Consider the following 16,309-nt stretch of genomic DNA (forward strand, 5'->3'; position numbering starts at 1 on the left):
AGCAGCTAGTAAGTTGCAGGTAGAATGCAAAATGCATAATGAAGTAACAGAGTTCTTAATGAATCAGATGAAAATTGAGCGTAGGACTGGCCAGATATGGGATGACTTTGACGTAGTTGGCCAGCTTAAATATATTGCAATATATGGACAAACAATCCCTGTTTTGTTAAAGGGTAAGGCATTTTTCAGTAGCAGTAGGAAAAAATGTCTCTGTCTTAAATATATTGATAATGGGTTGAGTGCAGAGGACCTTATGCATTTGTCTATATATATATATATGTTTGGAAATACATCTAATGCAACTTTACCTGCCATTTCATAATATTTGCAGCAAATTAGTTCCTTGCAGCAAATGATCATTTAAATTGGTAAAGAGATGAAAATGCATTTGTTCCTATCGCTTATGTTTCCACCGTACTCGCTGAGATAAATGAATGCAAAAAGCCAGCATAGCTGATTGAAATAATTGTGCTGAAAGCCTGTCTCCAGTTATAGAAGTTATAGTTCAGTAACAGTCGGGTTACTGTACCGCAGGTTCTCATTTCAAAATATAAAATATATACAAGTACTCTTTCTTGCAACTCTTGTTAGGTGCTGTGAAATAAAAAAAACTGAATGATAATAAAGGAAAACGTTCTTAGTGGGGGTGTCAAAGGGCCTGATGGACAACACTGAAGGTAATTATGTAAAACTTTGGCAAATTATTTCTTACAGCATGCTGAGACATATAGTATTTGGGCCAGCACTGTCAGGATAATTAATGTCTTAGGTCACACCATTTCTGCAGCTAAAATAATTCATTAAAAATGTGAACCCATGTCCTTGATTTTATTAATGATGTTATCCGGCTTCATGTATTGTTCACCCAGGCAAAAAATACTGTGCATCTGCTTCTCAAAAATAGTGTTTGAATTGTATTTTCCCCATCATTATCATTATCATCACATATTTATAAAGTGGCAACATATTCAGTAGCAATGTGCAACTGAAGGGACCCTGCTCATTAGAGCTCACAACAACACAATATACTCATATATTTGTAATACACAAGAGCCATGAATATCCTGTAAATGATATCTTTATAAATGGTGATTAGTGATGTCATCAGTTATAGCAGCTTAGTGATGTCATTTCTGTCATATGACTTACTGAAAGTTGTGTATTAATAATATAATAATGTACCACCTGTTGTAAAATATGAGGATAAAAAGTCACTTCGGAGTTCCGTGACCGTATAAAAGCCCTTGGTGACTTACAATATCCTTATATTTTATAACATTATTCACTACTGTATATATAAAGTAATTACACATATACTATATATACATATATATATATATATATATATATATATATATATATATATATATATATATATATATATATATATATATATATATATATAAAATATAGTGCTTCAGATTGGACCAGCACACCAAATTCTTGAATCACCGATTTTTATTGAATCATCATTTGTGCATCCAACGTGTTTCGGCCCTCATTGGGGCCTTTATCCTTGAGGACCATTGGATGCAGTAAAATGCAATAAAAATAGGTGATTAAAGAATTTGGTGTGCTGGTCCATCCTGAAGCACTATATATAATTATTTGACCATGCACTCACAAGTGGACGACAGTGAAAGAGTGCAGGACCATGTGAGTGCTCATGTGGGGAGGGGGGGGAATCTAGCACTGATTTTTTTTTTTCCTTGTGGTTCTACAGAAGTCATGTGTTTCCTCTACAGGGGAGACTGAGTTGTGATACTCCTCCTTGGGAGCAGCTTTACATAATATTTCAGATGGTTTTACTTCTGAGCTGCTGGAGGGAGACCCCTTTTCATTCCGCACCATAAATAGAGTGTGCTTTTCTGCCGCTGGGTCTCCCTACTGACTTTTCACAGACAGTAGTATCTGGGACCTTGCAGCACTTTGCTTTCACTCTGCTGCTTCTCTCTTGGGTTGCCACCTTTTAGCCTGGTGGAGACCAGGCAAGGGTTGGGGCTTTGATGCATCGGGGCAGATGTGACATCAGGGTGGGGCTATGATGTGGCGACCAGTGATTGGCAGAATATTTTATGCAAAGATGGAACACGCATATGGGACTGAAAGTTGAGTCAATTCAAGATACAGTATTCAAGGTCAACAGTATGTACAGTATAAATGCACACTATGGATGATTTATTCATCATATGATTGTTCTACATTTTAAGGAGTTCCTAGACTCTTCCAGTCTCTGTATTTATATAGCAATGAATCTATAACTTTTTTTGGATACTGAAGTGTCTTATGTGGATGTTAATTACAGACATATTTATCAAGACTACAGATCACAGTACTCTGTTACCCTATACATCCCATGTTCTCAATTGATGTGAGTTAAACGCACGTCAGATTCGGCGGAAAGCTGAACAAAGAATGATGTAGATGGCTAATCAATGTGTAAAACAGGGGTGTACTGAGGAGAAACTATTAGAAGAAGTAAAAAAATGTCACTATAAATACTATTATATACCGTGATAAATTTTAGTACATATGTCCATTCACATCACAGGCTTCCGTGCAACTTGACCAAATCAGATCCAAATGAATGTACTAGCACAGGGCAAATATGTCTCCTTTCAGTAGATGATAGTAACCTCTCAAAATCTGGTTGGATATTTGCTGTCATTATTCTACCTGCACTTTAAGTAATTAAAGCAGATGGCTGAATGGATGCTAAGGATTTTGCTAAGGACTGGTACAAAACAAAAGTGCAAAACAGAGCACAAATCTCTATGGGAACATTGTATAACCCATCTTCTGGTGACATCTGAATCTCATTATGTGTACAGACCTACACGATTCTCACACAAATCAGTGAGGGTGTTTGTGTGGAGGGTTATTTGTTTGTTGGCTTTGCATTTGACTAGAGCCAGCTGTCTCTGATCTAAATCTTACCAAGATGAATGAACAAATGTGGTGTGAATGGGCCTTTAAAAGGGCCAGGGCCACCGTCACATAAAAATTTTCACTTGAATTTAAATTGACAACAGTTTTCTCTTTTTTTGTTTGTGTGCATTAAAATGTTTTCTTTGTAGTCGAATGCCTCTTTACTGCAATGAGATTGCAATCAGCTCTGCCATCTGATGTCCATTGTCTTCAATGGAGCCTTATAAAATTAGCCTTTAATGTAAATAGCCACTTGTGTGGCCAGGTAGGGGGCCAGATTGGAATTATAAAAGCATTTGGCCCTGGTGCCAATTATATGATCACAACAGAGGCTTCTGCAGACCCCCTTTAATTATAAGTTCTATGGATCAGGAACCTCCTTCTTCTTAAACTTAAATCTCAAACACATTAAGTTGTGGCCTGAAAAAAACCCACGCTGTTATTTCGGGAGATTAGTCGGCCAGCGACAAATCGCTTCTTCTTTGGCGACTAATCTCCCCGAACTACCCTCCCGCTGGCTAAAGAGTAAATCGATGGCAGAATGGCACTTGGAGCGCTTTGTTTTCAGAAGTCGCCCGAAGTTGCCTCACGAGGAAACTTCGGGCGACTTCTGAAAGCCAAATCGATCCGATGTTGGCGATTTACATTCTAGCCGGCGGGAAGGCAGTTCGGGAGATTAGTCGCCTGAAGAAGAAGCGATTTGTCGCTGGTCGACTTATCTCCCGAAATAGCAGCATGTGTCGCTGCCCTAAAAACAAAAATAAAATAGCTTGAATGTTAAAAATGCTTCTCCCATTGACTTCTATAGCAGCTCACAAGATTTTTTTTTTTCAAATGTTCAAGATTTTTTCGATTGAAATCTCTTAAAAAATTGAGCTTGGATCACTTGCATTCAAAATAAAATTTTGATTTTTTTTTTTTTGGCCTTTCCAAATGTAGAATTGTTGAGAAGTGAGAGGTTTAGTCCACAAGCTGCACGCAAATATTTTTTGCATACACATAATGGAAAAAATGTGGTTGCATTTGGTTGAAAAAGGAGCATTTCATGATGTTCCAATGGAGCAGTTGGCTCTGTTAACTTATGAACTGTGAATTTTTCACTGGTTAGGTTAGTCTAGTTAGGCTAGGTTAGTTAGTTTAGTTTATTAATGATTCTTCTGATTGAACATATGATGGTTTTAAGCACTCCAGAAGGGCACATAGAAATTGCTGCTTAATCTGATTTGCTGAACAGATTTGCTGTTTATGGACTTTGGAAATATGACCCCTTGCTTTTTTGCAAGTCCTCATAGAAACAAAGACCAAAGTCATTCCTACAAAATATTATACACCGGATAAGTAAAATAATAATAAACAATTTGATAATAAAAAGAATGATTTTTTTTTCCCCTGTTGTGTTCTTTTTATGTATTCCTTAGGTACTACCTGTCCTGTTGAAGGGCAATACAATCCATTAGCAGATTTCTGGGTCAGGATACCCCAATGTGTCAAGTTAATGTGACTCATATATAGAAGTCTTGGTGTTTGTTCATGTCCAGTTAAGTCATGCCTCAATGCATCCACAGCCCAGGAGACATGAGTTATCAACCCAAATCTTACAGCTTTATGGCACATTTAACCACTGCAGCTCCAGAGCAGCAGGGGATATTTTCCTATAACTGTTTAGGTTGACAACCCCCTTCAGTGGTCTGTGTATGCTCAGTCATGCTTTAATGAATCCAGAACTGGAGACTCCTCAGTTATCAAACAAGAATACTGCAGTTATTTGACAGATTTCACCATTGGAGCACAGGGGCTGGGTAAGCCCAATCACATTTGAACTTGACAATCTTCAAAGGATTTGCAATGAATACTATACTCCAAAGATACAATCCCTGTGCTCCACATACCAGTAGTTGATAAAGGTAACATTACTTTAGGAGATAATAGGGAAATATTAAAACAAGAAACAGAACAGCAATAAACACAACAAAGAGACTTTATCAATCAATAAATCAATTGCAGGGAAACTCTTTGAAGAGATTTTAATATATGTAAAGGCACATCATGATTGCATAAAGTTTGCATTTTATATGGAGGAAAGGGCAAACTAATTTAATATGTTGTAGGAACTTGGATTAAGAAAATGTAGCAGATACCGGCAAATCATTTGATAATGCTCCCCATTACAAGAACATTGCCCGTAATACTACAGAACAGAACTGTGGCCTAGATTATCAAATCCATATGTAATATTGAACAGTGTTGCATCGTAACCATAAGGGGCTCCCTGGGAGATGCAGATCCGCACAGGCAAAGAAAGATGTACCAAACTTTGCTACATGTGAATAACTGGCAAAAAAGGGACATTAAAGCAGTTTCAGGCACTCGGAGTTAGAAGGTACTGACCAGGAACTAGAAACCAAGACAAGACTGAGCTAGGTGCTAGAACAAGTACTTTAATAAGTATACAAAACACAGAATAGAAGGTTAGAATTTCCTGTGCTACTGTTAACTCTTTAACCAGTACTGTGAAAGTTTAATTATGTTAATGGGTACACTGGTCAAAATGATCTGAAAATATCCATAGTAAAGGAGCTCTGAAAGTAAACTCCAACAAAAGAAAAATGTTACATAACAGAGGAGGCAAATTCACTGCAAAGCGAATAACATCAGAATATACAGATTTACATAAACAAGTTTGAATGTCCCACAAAATATAAGGATTCATGAGGCCAGAACATATAAGTGAAACATGTCAAGCCCTAGTAATATGCCAACGGAATCCAGTAAAAAAGTATGGTTGTTATTATAGCTTTGAAAACCAAATTAGAAGAAAATGTAGCTCAGTCAGGGTCATTTGCAATAATAAAAACTAATGAATTCCCTGAAAGCAAAAAGTGTTCATAGCACACTGGGTTGGTCACAAAATTGCTGATAATACGGGAGCAACCAATGTTCAACCATTATAAACTTTAAGGAGAAATAAAGCTTAACTAAAGAAGCTGGGCAGAAATGTTGTAATCATGTTTTGGGCTCATGTACCAGCTGAAGGGAACCCACAGCTATTTATTAGTAAAGATCTGTGTCTCCAAAGATGCCCCAGTAGCTCCCGGTCTTCTTTTCTGCTGATTCACTGCACATGCTCTGTGCTGCTGTCACTTACTGAGCTTAGGGACCCACTCACAATATACAGCACATATAGAATATAAATGTCACAATATATAATTGATTAGTAAATAATTCAGATTATTGGCAGCTCAGAAATCAGCACAATTAACATCAGGCCTGCAGCATCAGCTTATATCAGACACCCCTCATTTTCATGTTCTCATGTTCTGCTTGATGATTTGTGACAACCCCTCTCAGCATAGCTTCTTATCAGCTGTCCAGACTGCACTGAGCATGTGCATGTCACTGACATTCCTAACAAAATCCAAGATATGAAGGCTACTATTACTACTATAGAGATGCTAAACCTTTAGGCTGCATCAATAAGCTCAGTATATAAAACATGGCATTTCTAGCGATATTCATTTTTAGTTCTCCTTTAAGTTGTTGAAAAGTTTAGCAAATACCAATGGGTCAGATTCACAAAACTGTGCTTTACCTTCTCGCTTGCACGCAAATAGATCGGACACTCTTATTTTACAACACAGGTAGACAATATATCAGCACTTAAAAAACGCATCACAAAATATTGATACATACCTACTTGGAGATTACATGAGCGAATCTGTCCCTTTTCACTTCGCCAGAAAATTCATGAAACAGCGGAAAAATGTGCTTAACGTATTGAAGTCAATGGGTGTGACAATTTTTTTACGCGCGTGACAATTTTTCTCGCTCCAAATGCTTTAAAGTCAACGGGAGTTTTTTCTTGTGCCAACATTTTTTGTCTCTGCGACTTTCCATCCAAATGCATTAATGTCAATGGCCTTTTTTGATTATGGTGAGTTTTTTGCTGAAATGCATTAAAGTCAATGTGCTTTTTTGCTTATGGCAACTTTTTTGGCCAAATGCATTAAAGTCAATGGTCGTTTTTCTTATGGTGACTTTTTTGTCTCTACAAATTTTTCCGCAGTGAATTTTTGCCACAGTTTTGTGAAAAAAATTGCAGATAGCAAAATTTCACCTCGATTCCAGGGTTGGCAAAAAAATTCTCGCATCACTACTCCTGAGAGCTTATTGTATAGTAAGACGTGGAAAGAAGATTAATATGAGCCTAAATACTTCTGGTTTATTACACGTTTGTTGCTTCACCAGCTGTTTTTGCTCAAAAAATAGGTTTGATGATGATGAGCAATCCCATTAAGCAGGAGCATGCAACCCCCTGCAATACAGTTAGTTTTGGTAGCAAGAATAGTGCAGCATTCAGCACTGCAGCTCCAAACATCAGACCCAATAGCAAAGAGTTGGATATGCACTAACTTGCTGAAATATAGTTCATCGTTTTTACATACGATTTCAATAGTTCAGCTATGGGTTCGGGGTGATGCACTCGGGCCACTCATCTTATTCGGTGAGTGCGTTCCCCTTTACTGCTATCATGCCTTTTTAAAGCGTCAGCGAACCCAGAAGGGACCTGCGGTTTATACACCCGGGTCATCGTGGATTAGGGGTTATTATTATTTTATTATTAACATGTATTTATATAGTGCTAACAACATATTGCGTAGCACTGTAAAGTAAATGTGATTATACAAATAAATCACATGAATTATATACATAGAACATATGGAGTTACATACATCACAATCAATACCAGTACAAAAGGTGAGGAAGGCCCTATGCATAGGCATACAGTCTAAAGGGAAGGGAGTAATACAAAAGGTGTGGGAGTGGGCAAGATCGAATTAAGTGGGTGAGAAATGTGGTACTGTATGTGGTGTTGCGTTTGGAAGTGAGGGTAGGCTTCTTGAAAGAAGTGCGTTTTAAGAGATAAAAGGTTGGGAGAAAGTCAGACAGACCTTGGGAGAGAGTTCCAGAGGAGGGGTGCTGCCCTTGCAAAGTCTTGAATGCGAGCATGTGAGGAGGTAATGAGAGAAGAGTTGAGTAGCAGGTCAGTAGAGGAGCGTAGTAAGCGAGTGGGTGAGTATATAGAGATGAGTTCAGAGATGTAGGGTGGGGCAGAGTTATGAAGTACTTTGAAAGTCAGTGTCATTAATTTGAATTTGATTCTGAAAGGTAACGGAAGCCAGTGCAGGGATTGACAGAATGGTGTGGCAGAGGAGGAGCGGTTGCTGAGGTGTATGAGACTCGCAGCAGTGTTCATTATGGACTGGAGAAGTGGACAATTAAAAGAGAGTTACAGTAGTCTAGACGTGATATGATGAGCGAGCGAATAAGAATTTTGGCAGCATCTTGGGTGATAAATGATCGTATTTTGGAGATGTTCCTTAGGTGGAAGTGACATGATATAATAAGTGGACTGTGGTGAGCGGAATATGCTAATTCTTTTGGAGCAGTGATCACTAGTTTATGATCAGTTAGAGGGACTCTGCTTTATACAAGAAGATCTTATTATTAGCTATTATCATCCACATATAAGGAGCAATGCAGAGATAGATTGGTTTGTCTTTCCTTTTCTCTATTGTACAAATAACTAAAACCATTTAAAAAGGTGTATGTATGCATATTGAAACATTGCTTTAAGTTGACGTTTGATATTTTACAACATGGTCATGGGCGAATTTCTCCCGTTTCACTGAAAACTTTGCAAATTTCCTGTGAAATTCGCGAAACAGCGAAAAATTTTCAAAAAATTTGTGGAACTCGAAAATGTTGCGAATTTGATATGAGTGACTTTTCGGACGCGCTTCCAAAAATTTTTTGACACCGGCAAATTTTTGCCATCAAATATTTGCAGGAGTTTCACGAATTTATGCGCCGGCGGCCAAACACAGAGATTGGCCATGGATTTGCGCCAGTCAAATATATTGGCCCATCACTGATGGTCAATTCTAAGCAACTTTTCAACTAGTCTTCATTATTTATTTTTTAATAGTTTTTTTAATTATTTGCCTTTTTCTTCACTCTTACTCTTTACAGTCATCGACCCCATCTAAAAAACAAACGCTCTGTAAGGCTACAAATATATTGTTATTGCTACTTTTTATTACTCATATTTCTATTCAGACCCTCCCCTATTTGTATTCCTGTCTCTTATTCATATCAATGCATGATTGCTAGGCGGGGCCGCTTCTGCCATGAGGCAGCGAGCGACCAGTTACAAGGGGGGCAAAAAGCCACCTCTTGTAACTTTAAGAGCCAAACTTCCGCATTTTAACCCACACTAGCGATACTGACCCTTAAACCTGCTCCAATGCTAATTTTTAAGCTTGGAGCGGAAGAGGAGGGGGTGGCAGCAGCCCCAGAATCGGCACTGTTGCTAGGATATTTGGACCCTAGTGACCAAATTGCTGAATTTGCAAACTGGAGAGAGCTTAATAAAAAGGTAAATAACTCAAAAACCACAAATAATAGAAAATGAAAAAATTCTCAGAATAAAACTCTTTAAATCATATTGAAAGTTAATTCAGAGGTGAACCACCCCTTTAAAATTACAGTTTGTGGGTGCTCAGCTCTTTTAGGTAAAAAAAAATCATACTTCTTTAAGGGAAACTAATGCATGTACCCCAATATCTATCTATCTATCTATCTATCTATCTATCTATCTATCTATCTATCTATCTATCTATCTATCTATCTATCTATATATATATATATATATATATGTGTGTGTGTGTTAGTAGAAACAAAGGAGAAGAGCTGACTTCCTGGTGAGCCAAGAAATGTTTTCTTTAGTGCCAGCTATTATACTGGGATGTCCCATTGGTAGAATCTATTACAGATGCTCGCCTTTGGATAAATCAAGCAAAAGTGATTTCCATGTATTTGCTGATAATTATACTTGATGATTGCCTTAAAATCATTAAATGCGATTGTTCACAGTGACCTCCAGACTTTCTCCAGAAGCAGATGTTTAACAATGCCTCCACCCCCCCCCCCAAATTCCTTTGAAATGGGAACAATACCAGACCCCTGCAAATGAAATGGTATCTAGTAAAAATCACACTTAATGGCACATTGTAATAAGACAGAAGGGATTACTTATCATTCCAATCATCATAATGACAGTTTGAGAAGAGACTGCATCTATCATACAAAAGAAATTGTACAAGAGGAGTGTCCAGGCTGCTTTCCTTGTGCTGTTGTAGAACTGCAGTTCCCAAACTTTCCAGGCAGCATTGACCTGTTGTCCAGTGTTGGAAGTTGTTCTTTGGACACCCCTGTTTCAGAACATGGTTCGGCCAGTTTCTAGCTCTGAGCCACTGCAAGCAGAGAGAATGGGGGAGGGCTGCTTTTAATTAGCATGCTTTCTTTCCCGGCTGTAGCTGCTGCACTGACTGACCTGCACGAGTTCATTGTATGAATGCTAATGAGACAGGGCAGACGGCAGATGCTCGCGTGCCTTTACAATCCGATTCCCTCCAAGACATTCCTCAAACAGAAACTTTGAGGCATGTTTTGGCACCCTGGAGATGGGGACAGTCCCTGCTCTCCTGCGTGACACCTGCTTAATCCTTTGTTGGAGACAGAGCCCATTGTCGTGTAAGGGGTGTTGGCTGCCCATTGAGATCGCTTTATGGCCCCATAACACACGAGATGAAACAAGGCAGCTACATATGATCCCATAAAGGGAAAGGCTGCTTTGGAAATGGCACCATAATAATGCTTTATTCCAAATGCCAGGGTGTCTGTGTCGCTTGGATTGTGTTTGTACATGACCTGCCCCATTGCATATTTACAAGGGTTGACAATGGTTAATGAAGTCTCTCTGCACTCGCACATTTGTCCATAACTTCTTCATTAGGGTGCGGACTCTCGTGTGTATTGGATCATACAATCGCATGTTCTTATGTCAGGGGCCCTGGAGCTGGCCTCACTCTCACATTTCCCTCATTTTACTAGTGTCTGAGTATGTTACATCTATTATCTATCATCATTATCTATCTATCTATCTATCTATCTATCCATCTATCTATCTATCATCTATCTATCTATCTATCTATCTATCTATCTATCATTTGTCTGTCTGTCTATCTATCTATTGCTCTATCATCTATCTATCTATCTATCTATCTATCTATCTATCTATCTATCTATCTCTCTATCTATCATCTATCTATCTATCTATCTATCTATCTATCTATCTATCATTTGTCTGTCTGTCTATCTATCTATTGCTCTATCATCTATCTATCTATCTATCTATCTATCTATCTATCTATCTATCTATCTATCTATCTCTCTATCTATTATCTATCTATCTATCTATCTATCTATCTATCTATCTATCTATTGCTCTATCATCTATCTATCTATCTATCTATCTATCTATCTATCTATCTATCTATCTATCTATCTATCATCTATCTATCTATCTATCATCTATCTATCTATCTATCTATCTATCTATCTATCTATCTATCTATCTATCTATCATCTGTCTGTCTGTCTGTCTATCTATCTGTCTAACATCTATTTCTCTATCTATCATCTATCTATCTATCTATCTATCTATCTATCTATCTATCTATCTATCTATCTATCTATCTATCTATTGCGCGCTCTCTCTCTCTCTCTCTCTCTCTCTCTCTCTCTCTCCATCTATCTACATCTGCAGTCTGTCTGTCTATGTGTCTATCTATCATCTACTAGTCTGTTTCTCTCCTGTCTCAGTCCACCTGTATTAAATGCAATATGTTGAAGTCGGTGCGCAAACACAGAAGGCTTTTCAGTGGCTCTTGATGGGAATGTTGGGACGAGTGATGTGATGTTGCACAAAGCGCAAATTATTACGCAGAGTAACAAGTTGTAAGATCACGTGATGTGAGTGTCAGTCTGCAGAGTCCTATGAGTGACCCAGATGTGCGGTGTAACTGATGTCAATGGCTGCCGGGTAGGATTGTATTCGCTCCATTCACAGGCCTAACGAGCCTTACAAAGAGCCACTCCATAAGCCCTCTCATTGCACGTGCAGCTCTCAAGGGACAAAGGCTGTCATGTCAAAGGTGCCCTGAGCTTCAGGGGGCAATCAAGTCACATTGTGTCTCTGGGTCTCCCTGCAGAAGGAACTATAGCCATGAGCTACATCTACAGAGCGTGTCATGTCAAAGGTGCAACTGTGCCGCAGGGTGCAACCAACTGACTTGCGCTCCCTAGGAAATGCTGAACAATGGTGTCCTCCAAAGTCTGTCACATCAAAGGTGCTCTGACCTTCAGGGGACAATCAGCAGAGGGACCCTGGCTGGGAATTTATTCTAGTGATGGTAGTTATTACATAGATCCGCCTCCCAAAAACCCTCTGATCTGATGCATTTGCTAAAGTAACTAAACATCAGCCTCCTATCCTGAGAACAAACAATGAGCCCAACATTAACAATAAATTCTAGTGCTAGTGGGCAACTGCATTAGGCGCAGGCTATGGGAACACTTGGCTGCACCTGATGCAATTTTCTCTAAGCAGCACAGTAATATATTAAAGTATCTACTTTTTTGTACTCTCTGGAGGTGATCTGAACTTAGCACCGGTGCTTTGGAACACATTGTTAAATTACCTCGAAGAAGCATTGAATTTTGTCCTATCTCCTGCTTCTTAGATTCAAATCAATAATTTCTAAATGTGTTTGCCAGTTGCTGTAAGGGAAAAAAAAACCTTTTCCAAGCGGGTATATATTAATTTACACACCATTTTAAATATTTTAGTATGTAGCACTGAAACTATTTCTCCCCATGAATAATTCATCCCACACACACACACGCACGGTTGAAAAGGCAATAACTGCTTCTATCCCCCTTTTTTTTAACAAAAAAACACCTTCACATTTGAAAAGGCTTTTAAACGAACCAATTTTTCCAATTATTGTATGAAAGAGAGTGCTGCAAAACTGTTTGGAGAAGTTTTTATCAAAAGCTTTTAGAAAATCTCACCGTGAACCAACTAAATTAGATTATCTTTCAATCCTGTTCAGGCGATTTCGGACCGACCATTGATTTTTCTTTTCCTATTTTAACCTCTTTTCAAGTCTGGAAAGGGGTTTAGCAAAGCCTGAAGTGATATAATTATTTGCTGGGGAGGTTAAAGTTTGCAGCCAGATGGCTTTGGGCAACTGAAATCCCTTTGGCTAATGTTAGATTTGCTAGATGGGGGAGATCAACTGTGAGACAAGGGGGGGATCTTGTAAAAACCGAATTATTCATGCAGGTTGTCCATTGGTGTAACCCAGTGCTATATACATTCATTAGTGACCATTGTATTCTGCACGATTTGCCACAAGGCGCTGCTTTCTGAAGGAGATGAACAATAGCAGATAAAAAATGCTTTTGAATTCTTAGAAGGAGGAGGCACCATGCTGGGTTCTTACTTGGCTCTTTATAAAAAGGAATTTTACTATGACTTTGCTGACAAATGCAGAGAGACTGGAATGGGGGGGATCAAAGCAGTAGGAAGACAGTAGAAGAGTAGATATAATAAGATGTGGGTTATGGTAAAAAAAATATATTCAGAAAGTGAGAAAAAAACATGAGTAAAAGCAGAAGTTCAGCTGGTGTTGGACTACGATTCCCAGCATCCCTTGTGAGCAGGCCCGGACTGGCAATCTGTGGGTTCTGGCAAATGCCAGAGGGGCTGCTATAAGGTCCCATAGAAAGTCAGTATTTAGTGGGCTGGTGGGAGCTGTGTGGGCTGATTTGGCCTCTGTGTTCTTGAAATGCCAGAGCAATACTCCCTCTAATTCCATATCGGCTACCTTAGAGGGAACATTGCTTGTCAGCCCATAATGTTTTTGGTAGGCTCAAGAAAAGAAAACACAGCATGTGATGTTGAGTGTCATACATATACAGTGTAGAACACCCAACATCAGAAGAAGAAGATTTCTGAAAAGTCATTGCATTAGAGAAGGGGCCCCAACCTTTTTCACCCGTGAGCAACATTCAGATGTAAAAAGAGCTGGGGAGCAACACAAGCATGAAAAATGTTCCTGGGTGGTGCCAAATAAAGGCTGTGATTGGCTATTGGTAGCCACTGTTTGGCAGTACAGCAGGTTTTTATACAACCAAAACTTGAATTCAAAAATAAGCACCTGATCTGAGGCCACCAAAAGCAACATCCAATGTGTTGGGGAGCAACATGTTGCTCACTAGCTACTGGTTGGGGATCACTGCAGTAGAGTGTCATGGTTTTGACATTCCTTCCCCCAGACCTTCATCAGTGCTAAGGGATGCGCTGTTGTGTTTCCTTGACAATATTCAAACCTCTGTGAATTATAGCAATTGTGGGACCTCCTGCATCAGAAGCTGGGCGATTTGTTATTCTACTGTGTTCCTCTAATGCCCAGCTTAATTTTTAGCTGACCGTACAGGAACTGGAATACTCTGAATAAGTTGTGCTTTAAAGGGGCTGTTCTCCTTCCAAACACTTTTTTCATTTCAGTATATTGTTCCGCAGAAATAAAGACTTTTTTTCAATCACTTTCCATTATTTATTTTTTTACTGTTATTCCAAAAGTTGAATGTTCATGTCTCTGGTGTTTCAGTCTGGCAGCTCAGTAATTCAGTAATTTTGCAACATTAAGTTGATACATTTCTCAGCAGCATCTCTGGAGTATGAGCAACTATTGTATCAATTCTAACAGCTGAGCAGAATCCCTGGGTTTCATTACAGGCAGCTGTTAGAATTGATACAATAGTTGCTAAAACTCCAGAGATGCTGCTGAGAAATGTATCAACTAAATGTTGCAAAACTGTAATAGTTTAGAGTCTGCACCAGAATTACTGAGCTGCCAGACTCAAACACCAGAGACACGAACATTCAACTTTAAACTTAGATTTTGAAAAAACTGGGAAAAATAAACAATGGAAAGTGATTGAAAAAAGTCTTTATTATTGGGGAACAATCTGAAAACAACTGAACTGAAAAAAAAAGTGTTTGGAAGGTTTAGAACCCCTTTAGATTTTGTATTAGTCGCCAGTGTGCAGAATGAATTCATTCAGCTAAGTGCTAACGTTTTGGCCCTGTCTGGGTCCTTTAGGGGAAAGGATTGCTTAAAGGAACAGTAACACCAAAAAATGAAAGTCTTTTAAAGTAATGAAAATATCATGTACTGTTGCCCTGCACTGGTAAAACTGATGTGTTTGCTTCAGAAACACTACTATAGTTCATATAAACAAGCTGCTGTGGAGCAATGGTGGAAATTGAAAAAGGCTATATGGCACAGGGTTAAATAGTGGATAACAGATAACACCATTATGTTCTACAGAGCTTATCTGCTGTGTAACCTGGCTGCCCCCATGGCTTCACAGCAGCTTATTTATATAAACAATAGTTGTGTTTCTAAAGCAAACACTGCAGTTTTACCAGTGCAGGGCAACACTGCATTATATTTTTAGTCCTTTAGAACATTTTCATTTTTTGATGTTACTGTAACGCTATGTTAATGAATAGCTTCATACGTAAATGCGCCAATTTACTTTAGCAATGGACTTTTGCTTATCTACACTGCATATGTATCCGAGGGGAGTCAGGTCAGTCAGTAGCAGGTAAATACTGCCCTGCGTGTAACTCAGCCACGGCTGCGAAGATTCACTTTTTGTAAAATAAAGAAACAGAAAAGGTAGTGTGTGACAGTATCATGCTGGGCTTTATTTAAGTTTGTTACATGATAACATTTCCAGGCAAAGCCTCCCACTGTGTGAATAAAGCTATAGAGGGGCTGAAATCTCATCTGCTGTGCTGCCATCACATCTCCCCTGCACTTTCCCATTTCTTTGGAAATAAAGCACTTACCAGACAAACTGCCATCAGAGACACTAGAAATGGAATAGCCTTAATGGAAGCTCAGAATGAAGCACATCCTGACATCGCAGGCAGGTAAATTAAAGGGGTGTTTAGCAAGTGAAGCAAAAGGCACTTTTAGCTAACGTCTAGTCATTTGCCTGCAATTTGCCTTGCATTGATCAAGCACAATTTAACAACATTACTTCCATCATTTCCTCCATACGGTAATTATGTTACCTCTGGCACACATCTGGGGACATTTATTAAAATGATGTATTGATACAAGTTTGAATAGCAATGAAGGATCGGTAAGTGCATTTTATTTATAGACATAGTCAATGTGCAAAGGGCAACACCATTAGATACTGCCTGCGGCAGGCCCGGAATGGCAATTTGTGGGTTCTGGCAAATGCCAGAGGGGCTGCTGTAAGATGCCATAGAAAGTCACTATTAAGTGGGCTGATGGGGGGCTGTTTGGGCCTCTGTGTTGCCTGTTGTGGCCTCTGGGTACCTGAAATGCCAGGGCCTATTTTGATTCTCAGTCCAGACCTGTGCCTGATA

This window comes from Xenopus laevis, chromosome 1L (genome assembly GCF_017654675.1).
Source record: "Xenopus laevis strain J_2021 chromosome 1L, Xenopus_laevis_v10.1, whole genome shotgun sequence".
Taxonomy (NCBI): Eukaryota; Metazoa; Chordata; class Amphibia; order Anura; family Pipidae; genus Xenopus; species Xenopus laevis.